Here is a 10529-nt window from a genome sequence, read left to right as displayed (position 1 = left end):
TTGCACTTTCTGTGTGCCACGCACTGAACTAAACTCTTGCTTGCATTGAGAATGAACAATGGGGGCCTCCCTGGTGGCGCAGTGGTTAAGAATCCGCCTGACAATGCAGGAGACACAGTTTCAAGCCCTGGTCTGGGAAAATCCCACATGCCGTGGAGCAACTAAACCCGGTGCGCCATAACTACTGAGCCTGCGCTCTAGAGTGCACGTGCCACAACTGCTGAAGCCCGCACACCTAAAGCCCGTGCTCCGCAACAAGAGAAGCCACCGCAATGAGAAGCCCGCGCACCGCAACGAAGAGTAGCCCCCGCTCGCCACAACTAGAGAAAGCCCACGCGCAGCAACAACGACCCAATGCGGCCAAAAAATAATGAATTAATTAATTTTTAAAAAAAGAAAATGAACAATGGCCCTGTGAGGTGGGCTCCATGACCCCATTCCTAGGCTCAGAGTCATCCCGTATCTCACCCAGCATCACGCAGTGGAGGGTCCAACCAGGGCAGACTGATACTGGCTGTTCCTTATGCAGGAACCACACTGTCTTCGTGGAAAGAGCACTGGTTTAGGTGTTTATAGGCCTGAGCTCTGCCTCTCAGGTGACCTTGGACAGCTTTCCAACAACTGAGATGAGCCCTGCCCTGCCTCCCCTAGATGGGATCATGGATAACAAGTATTACCCCCTGTATCAGTCGTGGTTCTTTGGAGAAACAGAACCAATAGGATAATCTATATCTATGTCTATATCTATATCTGTGTCTATATCTGTATCTTTTTTTTAAATATAAATTTATTTATTTCTTTATTTTTGGCTGTGTTGGGTCTTCGTTGCTGTGCACAAGCTTTCTTTAGCTGTGGTGAGTGGGGGCTACTCTTCGTTGCGGTGCGCGGGCTTCTCACTGCCGTGGTTTCTCGTTGTGGAGCACAGGCTCTAGGCACGCAGGCTTCAGTAGTTGTGGCACGTGGGCTCAGTAATTGTGGCTTGCGGGCTCTAGAGCTCAGGCTCAGTAGTTGTAGCGCACAGGCTTAGTTGCTCTGCGGCATGTGGGATCTTCCCAGGCCAGGGCTCGAACCCATGTCCCTTGCATTGGCAGGCAGATTCTTAACCACTGCGCCACCAGGGAAGCCCTGTATCTGTATCTTTTTAAGGAATTTGTTCATGCAATTGAAATTCGTAGGGCAGGCTGGCAGGCTGGTAACTCAGGTAGAATTTGATGTTGCGGTTTTGAGGCAGAATTTCTTCTCTGGAAACGTATTTTGCTCTTAAGACCTTCAACTTATTGGAGGAGGAACACCCACCTCATTGAGGGTAATCTTCAGTGACTTAAAGTCAACTAATTGTAGAAGTCAGTGTTAACCACATCTACAACACACCTTCAAAGCCATAACTAGATTAGAGTTTGGTGTTACAGCCTAGCCAAGTTGACACATAAGACTGACCATCACATCCCCAATTCATATCCAGGGAAACTGAGGTCCAGAGAGGTGAACAAGCAGCCCAGATCCCATAGATACAACTGGGAAAGTGGGAAATAGGATCCTTGTCCACATATATGTCTATGCTAACATCTTTAGGGAGTAGGATTTCAGGTGATTTTTAACTTTTTTCTTTATATCTTTCTTACTGTTTAGTATTTTTTTAATTGTACATGGATAACTTTTATAATCACAAAAAAAGTAAATAATTTTCACTTCGAAAAAAAATGAGATTTTCTGAGACTATATCATCCTAGGTGGATAAAGCATTAAAAAAAAAACAGTTATTAAAAACAGTGACAAGTCTACAACTGATTATCCAAAGACTCAGAAAAAAAGCACATAGATAGATGAAACAAATGTAACCAGAGCTTAGCTAATGGTGATTCTAGGTGGAAGATAAATGGATGCTCATTGAATGTACTTGGACATTTTCGGTGAGCTTTATTGTTCAAAATAAATACTTGGTTGGGAGGAGGATTTCAAAATAACTGGAGAGCGGGAGTAAGTGTCGACATAAATGGGCCATACAGTCATTACCAACCTAGGTGATGGATATGTGGGGAAAGACTTCAGATTTCAAAAAGTTAAGAGCACGGGCTGTAATTTTTAGGGCAACCACTAAAAGTGCAAACTTTCCAAATGATTAGAAGGAAAAATAGATAATCGGAGTAAGATAAGAAAGGAGAGAAAAAGGAAATGTATAACAAAACAAGAAAAATAGAAGGCACAAAAGAAGAAGGTGGATTTAAATACCCAAGTAACTCGGGAATTACATTAAGTGTGAATGGACTAGATGATCCAACTAAGAGTCACCTCTAAAAACAAAGAATATAGCAAGGTCAAAAATAAAGATACACCATGAAAATAACAACCAAAAGAAAACCGGCGTAGCTATATCAGTAGCAGACAAAACACACTTGAAGGCCAAAATCACTACTAGAAATAATGACATTTTATAATGACAAGAGGTTTGATTTGTCCATAAAATTAGCAATTTAAAAACTATATGCACTGGGCTTCCCTGGTGGCGCAGTGGTTGAGAGTCCGCCTGCCGATGCAGGGGACACGGGTTTGTGCCCCGGTCCGGGAGGATCCCACATGCCGCGGAGCGGCTGGGCCCGTGAGCCATGGCTGCTGAGCCTGTGTGTCCGTAGCCTGTGCTCCGCAGCGGGAGAGGCCGCAGCAGTGAGAGGCCCACGTACCGTAAGGAAGGGGGAAAAAAAAAAAAAAAAACTATATGCACCTAATAAAGTAACTTCAAAATATATAACACAAGTAGTAGAAGAAATACAAGGAGAGACAAGACAAACTTCACAGTCATAACGGGAGATTGTAACATATTTTCCTCAGTAATTTATAGAAAAGGCAGGGAAAAAAAAATCAGTAAGACTCTAGAAGATTAAACAAGATTAAGAAACCTGATCTAATGGATCCATCTGGAACGCAGTAGCCACACTTCCAGAAGGCACTGTCTTTGCAAGGACAATGCAGCATCTGTAAAAAAATGACCACATACTGGGCCACAAAGTGAGGGACTGAGATCATTCAGAGCATGCACTCAATCTAGAAATCAATTACATAAAGGATAACTAGAAAATCCCCACACATCTGGAAATTACGAAACACACTTCAAACATAAAATCATTACGAAAACCTTAAAAATGGGCAAAGGTAGAGAGACCCACTTGGAGCCTGGGGGAGGGGAAACTGCCTAGGAACCTCATCAGTTTTGTTTGTGGGGACAATGGGATGTGTGGCCATCTGGCCCCATTATTCCTGAGTGGTTTTCCAAAGCCAGCGCTTATTGAGCACCTAGTGTGCGCCCGGTCTGTATGCTCTCTCCTGATTTCTCACCAGGAACTTCTGTGGCAGGTCCCCATTCCATAGAGGACCAAGCTGAAGCTTGAAGAGGTCAAGTGACTCACCCAAAGTCACTCAACTATAAAGCAGCCCAGGGTTGTCAGATCCCATGATCGCAATTACCTATGAGGCTGGTAGGATATACTCCTGTTTTTCAGATGAGGAAACTGAGGCTTATGGCATAAAGCCAGTAAGTGATAGGATTTGAACTGGGGATTTGAGCCCTGGTCTAACTGGGTGTTAAGCCTGTACAGAGTGGGAAACTGAGGGAGGGCTGCTGGGACTTGCATGGGAATGCACGGCTGGGGGTGACTGGAGGCTGGGATTCAGGCCTGAGCTTCTGGAAAGGCTGGAAAGGGAAACAAGTCTGAGAGGAAATGACCGCAAATGCCTCCCACCCGGACCCAGACAGGAAGGGAAGGACAATGCCCCAGACAGACTGAAGGAGAGGGCTTCTCACCCCCTAGCCCCGGGGCTGACAGGATTCCATTATCGTGAGGTCTCAGGGGCAGGGGCAGCTGAGCAAACAGCAGTCCTCTGGCAAGACACAAAATGGCCATTGAGGAAGGCTGGGGCCTTGGGGGAGCAGGCTGGTGGGGGGGTGCGCGGCTGCTGTGACCAGCCCCTAGGTGGAGGAAGGAAGTGCTGCCTGCAGGGCATCCCAGCCACCAACCCTCTCAACGTATTGATGAGGAAGCCAAGACACTGGCCTGGGATCACACTGAAGGTCAGCCCCCAGCACTCTGGCCGTGGGGTGAAGGACTCAGTGGCCCCCTGTGGGCGCCAGTGCACTGTTCCTGGCATGAGCAGGTGAGCCCAGGAAGCCACAAGTTGCCTATAGTTAATCCTGGAGCTCCAGCTCCCAGTGGCCAAAAGCAGACCTAGCCCAGAGAGGCCCAGCAAGGAGCCCAAGGTCACACAGCAAATGGAGGCTGCTAGTCTCTCCCTGCCCTGCCACAGCTGCTCCTGCCTTCTGGCCAGAGCTCCATTTCCCACTCCACCCCTGTCTCCCAACCCCCATGTTCCAGCTGCCTTCTCGGAGGGCAGCACAAGGCTGGTCAGATTTCCACAGGGCATGTGGTTGCCAGGTGTGGCTGAGACAGTTGGCAGGGCAGGTGGGCAGAAGGGGCTGTAGCTGCAGGAGGCTCCAGCTGGGATCGGCTGCTCCACACCTGCTCTGGGTTGCCTGGGGGGCAGGCACTCTGGGGTACGCCAGACCCTGGGTCTGCATACTGACTCTGCCCCTGAAGCTGGCTGGTAATCCTGGCTTTGAGTTTCTTCCTCTCCCAGGCCCTCGAGTTCCCCATGTGCACACGTACTCACCCTATGTGATGAAGTAACACAGCGTGGGTGTGCGTAGCGTGGTGCCTGCTGGCATTGTGATGATTGGGTTATTATTATTATAATTACCTCCTGGTGGCCTGAGGAGAAAAGGTCAGGAGGCCTGTGGGCCATGTGACTCCCAGAGTTCAGTTCTTCCTCTCGGGCAGCCAGCACTCACTTCCTAAAGCCCAGTGCAGTCCACCCCCTTGTCCCTGCTGAATGCCTCTCACTGCTCCCCAAGCGCAGTCCACAAACATTGTGAAATTAGGGTCATTCTGGCTGGAGTGGGGCCAGGGGCCCAGAATTCCATCCCTGGGTCTCCTCCTCACGACCTTTCACCCCCATAAGGAGTTCTGAGGCTCCTTCTTGCACCCTCTGGGTTCCATAACATCTACTTTGAGAACCACTGGCCTGGCAAATGTGTTCCAAGCCCCTTAGCCTGGCATTCAAGGTGCATTTCCTGCACCTCTCCTCAGCTTCTCATTCCTGTTTCCTGTGGACGTCCCCCCAGTTGCCCAGTGCCCCCCACACCCCATTCCTGCCTCCCAGATCCTCTCCCTGTTTTGCAGCTGGCAGATACCTCCTTAACTCCAGAGGCCTAGAAGCCTACAGTCTCGGCGCAGAAGATGTCCCTCGCTGCCCGCAGGGGGCCAATCCCTCCTCCCTGAGCCTCTTGGGCCCAGCGAAGCTCAGGAGCAGGCTCGGAGGGGTTGAGGGGCAGGGTTCAGCTAGAGCCAGAGGGAGGGATCTAGGTGAGAGGAAGGCAGTGGAGGTGGAGGACAGAAACAAAGAAGGAAGGAAGGAAAGGGGAGAGGACGAGGAGGAGAGCACGCCCCATCCCCCTTCCTGCCCTGAGGCGAAGCCCACTGTTCCCAGCTCCAGTGGGGAGGAGGATTCCAAGACCCTCATTTTAGGGCCCAAGGTGGGCCACCAGCCCAGGGGACCAGGGGACAGAGGATAGGAGCCACCACCCATCCTGAGGCTCTTGCCCTTCAGTCCTCTGGGTGAAGCATCAGGCCGGATCTCACTGGGTGGCCTCAAAGAGGTAGGACAGGGTTCGTCTCAGTGAGCAGAACCGTGGCTGTGGCTGTCCTGCCGAAGCTGTCGGGTCGCCCAGCCTGGGTGCTGTGTGTTCCACCTCTCAGGGCTCCACTCCCAGATGATCTGCCTTCCTGAGCTACTTCCCAGGGTAGGGTCATGTCCCCCCAAAACCCCAGGAGGTGGAAATAGGTCCACTAGATGCTGACCTTGGTCTACTACCTTCACAGATGCCCCAGAGCCTGAGCCAGCCTCACCCTTTTCTCCAACTCTTCTCCCCCAGAGCCAGGATAGACACAGGGAGACCAAGGAGCTGGGCCCCAACTTCATCTGGATCCTCTCTATGCAGGGCCCGGGGGAGGCTGAACCCTGCTGGGTTAGGAATGGGCATCCAGGAGGATTTGGGCAAGTGTCTCAAAGCCTCACCACTAATTTAGTCCTGAGCAAACAAATCCTACATATGCCTTTTTCCTGGGCATCCATGCAAGCACCTAGTGCTTCAACATCTACTGAGCCCTTAGTTTAGGCCTGCCCCATGCTAGTCTCAGGAGCCCCCCAGAGCTGGCCCTGGCACCGTGGAGAGGACAGTGGGGCCAGTGGAAACAGCTCACACGGCCTCTGACTTCAGACAGCTTGGGCTTGAGTTCCAGCTCTGTCTCCTTCTCATGCTAAGGCTAAGGCCTGGGGCAAAAAAAACACAACCCTACTTCCCCATCTGTGAAATGGAGGTGAGGCTTCCCAGCAGATAGGGTCGTTGTAAAAAAATCACATGAAATGAGGGCTGTGAAAGGAAAACCAAAGCTGTACTGATGGAGAGTACATATGATATATATAATGTAGCCATTGAATCATTCATTCACCTATTCACTCATTTGAAAAGCATCTCCAAGACCTCCTCTGGGCCCATCCTGAGCACAGCTATGAATCATTGGCTTGCAGTCAGTGTGGCTCGGCAGAAGGGACTTGGGTTCAGGACCCAGGCCTGGCGTCCATTCTGGTTCTACTGTCCACCAATCACGTGGTCTTGGGCAAGTTACTTCCCCACTCCAACCCTCGTCTCCTCTTCTGCAAAACGTGGGACTGTACCCCATTCTGAAGATTGATTGAGATCAGTCGCCCCAAGTAGGCCATCAAGTGCTGCGAGTTTCATCCCTTCCTCTACCTCTCCCCTGAATTTTGTTGGGTTGGGACTAATTTCTTCTGGATCCAGTGAGAGAGCAGTAAGTGGGGTTTGACCCCAGGCTGCAATCTGGGGAGACAGAAGGGGTGGTTGAGGCTTGAAGGGGCACAATCACACAAGAAGTTATTGGTAACCACTGAGAAATAAGCAGCCATTTCCTGAGCACCTATTACATGCAAGGTCCCAGGCCAGGTTCTCTATTTACTTTGCCTTATTTAACTGGGCAACACCTCCCCTCACAGAGCCCCTTGGACCAAGCATCACTGTCTCCACTTTACAGAGGGAAAACAGGGCTCAAAGGAGAAGTCACTAGAAGGACACCCACCCCAAACTGTTCACAGCCATTCCCTTTAAGGACTGAGGCTGGAGGCAGTAGGTAGTGAGTGGACACTTGTGTTATTTTTTAGCCATATATATATATATGTATATATGGCAGCCGGCATGTAATTTAAAACATTAAAAAAAATTAAAAACATTGGTTTGTGTGCTAGGAATAAAGTTGTATAGAAATGTGACGGGGGGACCTTCCTGGTGGTCCAGTGGTAAAGAATTCGCCTTGTGATGCAGGGGATGCAGGTTTGATCCCTGGTCGGGAAACTAAGATCCCACATGCCGCTGGGCAACTAAGCTCGCATGCCACAACTATTAAGCTCGCTCACCTCAAGGGGAGAGCCCGTGTGCCGCAAACTACAGAGCCCATGTGCCCTGGAGCCTGCACACTACAACCAGAGAAGAGTAAACCTGCATGTCACAACTAGAGAGAAGCCCACGTGCCGCAACGAAGATCGCGCCTACTGCAATGAAAGATCTCATTAAGACCAGACACAGCCAAAAAAGAAAAAAAGAAAAAAAAAGAAAATGAAAAAAGAAAATAAATAAATATATTTTTTAAAAAGTGTGACAGGGCCCAAAAGAGGCACAGAGGAGTGAGACCCAGGTTCAATGCCCTGTGTCAGCTGCAGGACCTGGGCCTGTCCCTTCAATCTCAGCAACAACCCCGGGATCATGGTGGGGCCATGAGCCACCCCAAATTGGCATAATTGAAGGCACAGGCCTCACCCGAAGAATAACAGTGGCTGCAACACTGGGGGCTTGGGACAATGAGTGACTTTCCTGTCCTCAGGCTAGTCTTTAACATTGCTGCGTCCAGGATGTTTTAAGAATTAAAAAAAATTAAAGAAATGAAATAGCATAAAAGTCCTCTCTGGCTGGGCTGTGGCCCAGACTCCACAAGCTGCATGGGCCTGTCACAGAGGCCCTGCCCAGCCGTCCACCTGGCCCACCATGTTCCATCTTCACCTGGGCCTGGCATCAGGACGGTGGTGTGTCCGAGAACTCCACAGTGCTCGTCCCAGGGCCCCAGAGGTTTCTCTTTCTCTGTAAGAGTCACTGGAACATGGGAGAGGCCCAGGGGGCCTGTGGGCAAGACTTGCTGAACACAAGAGCTTGGAGCACAGGCATGGGGCCACAGCCCACGCTGGCGACAGGGGGTGGTGGTCAGGCCCCCTGAGCATCTCAGGTTCCTTCTGGCACCTGGGTCACTTTGCTACCCAAACAGGAAAAAAGTCTTAGAAAAAAACACACTAAAAATATAACAAGGTAAATAAGACCAAGTCTCTAGATCTAGCAAATTGTAGCCCAAGAGAGCCCGAGTGGAAGGGGTGACTGACACTACAGAAGCCAGAAGCCAGGAGAGAAGAAAGCACCATCATCCCACTTTTTTAGAATAGGTGAGTCCCCCAGTCATGGACCAGCTAGCCCATTATTAATTGCCAAGAAATTCTGGACAGATCATTCGGTAATGATTTGAGAATGCTCAGAAAAGGAAGTGGTGACCAGAAATGCCAACAAGGGTCACTGGGAATTAAATCAAACTGCTCTTGCCTCTCTGCTTTAATAACAGGGCGACTGCACCCAATCCAGATATATTAATACCTGGGTTTCTGTAAGACCTGGCAGTTCGTCTATGTATCTTTGGGGCTACAGTGGGAAAATGTGGACTCACAATGTAATAATGCTTTAGTAACAGCTGACCAACCCGGAGCACTTGCTACATGCAGGATACTATTCCAAGCACTTTGCATGTATTAACTCAATCCTCAAAGCAAACCTTACAAGATGAGTATTAATCATCCTCATTGTAAACATGAGGAAAAGGAAGCACCGAACAGTTAGGTAACTTGCCCTAGGTCACTGCTGGTAGGTGATGAAGTCAGATTTGAATACAGCTGTCTGGTCCCTGAGGCCACAGGTGCACAGCTGATTTTAAACTGACCTAGAGACCCCCACTGATTAGCAGGGGAGGGTGGAGGTGGGCGTGGAAGTCCAGATCTCATTGGGACGGGCAGTCAAGATGCTCTGCCCTGGCCGAGGAGTGGGCACATGACTCCCGCTGGGCCAATCATATGATCTCCAAAGATCTGGAAGTGCCCAGGCTTCACCCTGGATTCTCTGCCCTGCCTCCTGTCCTTCCCATCTTTGATTTCTCCCCCTTCCCCCAGCCCCTTCCCCTATGGTCCCTTTTGGCCATCGATGGTTTCTGTCATTTACAACCAGAGACCCCTGCTTGAGGCAGGAGCTCGTAGCTCTCCTCTCAACTCAAATCTACCTCTAAGGCAAGTGGTCCTCCCCTAACCCGACCATTAGTGATGGGTGTGGATGGGTGCAAAAAAAAAAAAAGATGGGTGCATCTCCAGTGACAGACCACAGGGCTCTGTCCTTATCCTTGTCCCGTTGATCATCACGTTCGCAATCTGGATTTAGAATACAGAAGGCCTACTCATAAAATTCGCAGCTGCCACAGTGCCAGAATTAATGCTTTGTGCAATGGCAGCCAGACGTACAATGCTTTCAAGACTAGGCTGCTGGATGGGATCCAAAGAGATGACATTTAACCAGCATAATGCAAGGTCTTTCGTGTTTCCGAAGAATCCATTGTGCAAGTACCAGATCAGGGAGGGAGAGCTGACTGGGCAGTAGTTCATGGGAAAAAGCTCCACCGCAAATTCAGCCACAGTCACCAGACGAATGTAGCTGTTGAGAACACAAATGACTCTGGTCATGCAGGCTGCGTGACCAGAGTTGGAGAAAACGGGAGGTGACAGTCCCTTTCAACTTGGCACTTAGCAGTCCCTCCAAAGAGCACACTTACAGTCTGGTCTTCATACTTTAGGACGGACAATGACAAATACAGTGCATTCCAATAAGGGTGGCGGAGGTTGTGCGGAAAGGACTGGACTCAAGGGTGTTGATCACCCTTAGGTGATCCCTGCGTGCAGGGGAGTCCCAGAAAAGACGCCCCTGGCAAAACATTAGGGGACCAGCTGTGGAAATTACAGAGATGTTTTGATCAAAGCCCTTGGGGTGGCAAATAACCTAAACCACTGGAGCTTACTCAGCAAAATAAGGAATTGACTCTAAGGAAACAGGTGTGTTTCAGGACGGCAGCCTCGGGGACTGGAGCTGGGAGCTGGAAAGCTGACAGGAAGCAGGGCATCTGACTCTCCACCTCTCTCTCCTCTCTGCTTCCTGGGGCACCGTTGGAAACTGCACCCTAGCCCTGGCACCACGTAATCCACCAAACTGCTCAGGCCTGGGGGTGATGGGGACAAAGAATGGGGGAGAAGGTGAGGAAGCCAGAAGAGGGCAGGAG

Source organism: Mesoplodon bidens (genome assembly GCF_964165515.1).
Source record: "Mesoplodon bidens genome assembly, chromosome: 6".
NCBI classification, from domain to species: domain Eukaryota; kingdom Metazoa; phylum Chordata; class Mammalia; order Artiodactyla; family Ziphiidae; genus Mesoplodon; species Mesoplodon bidens.
This window is presented reverse-complemented; position numbering follows the sequence as displayed.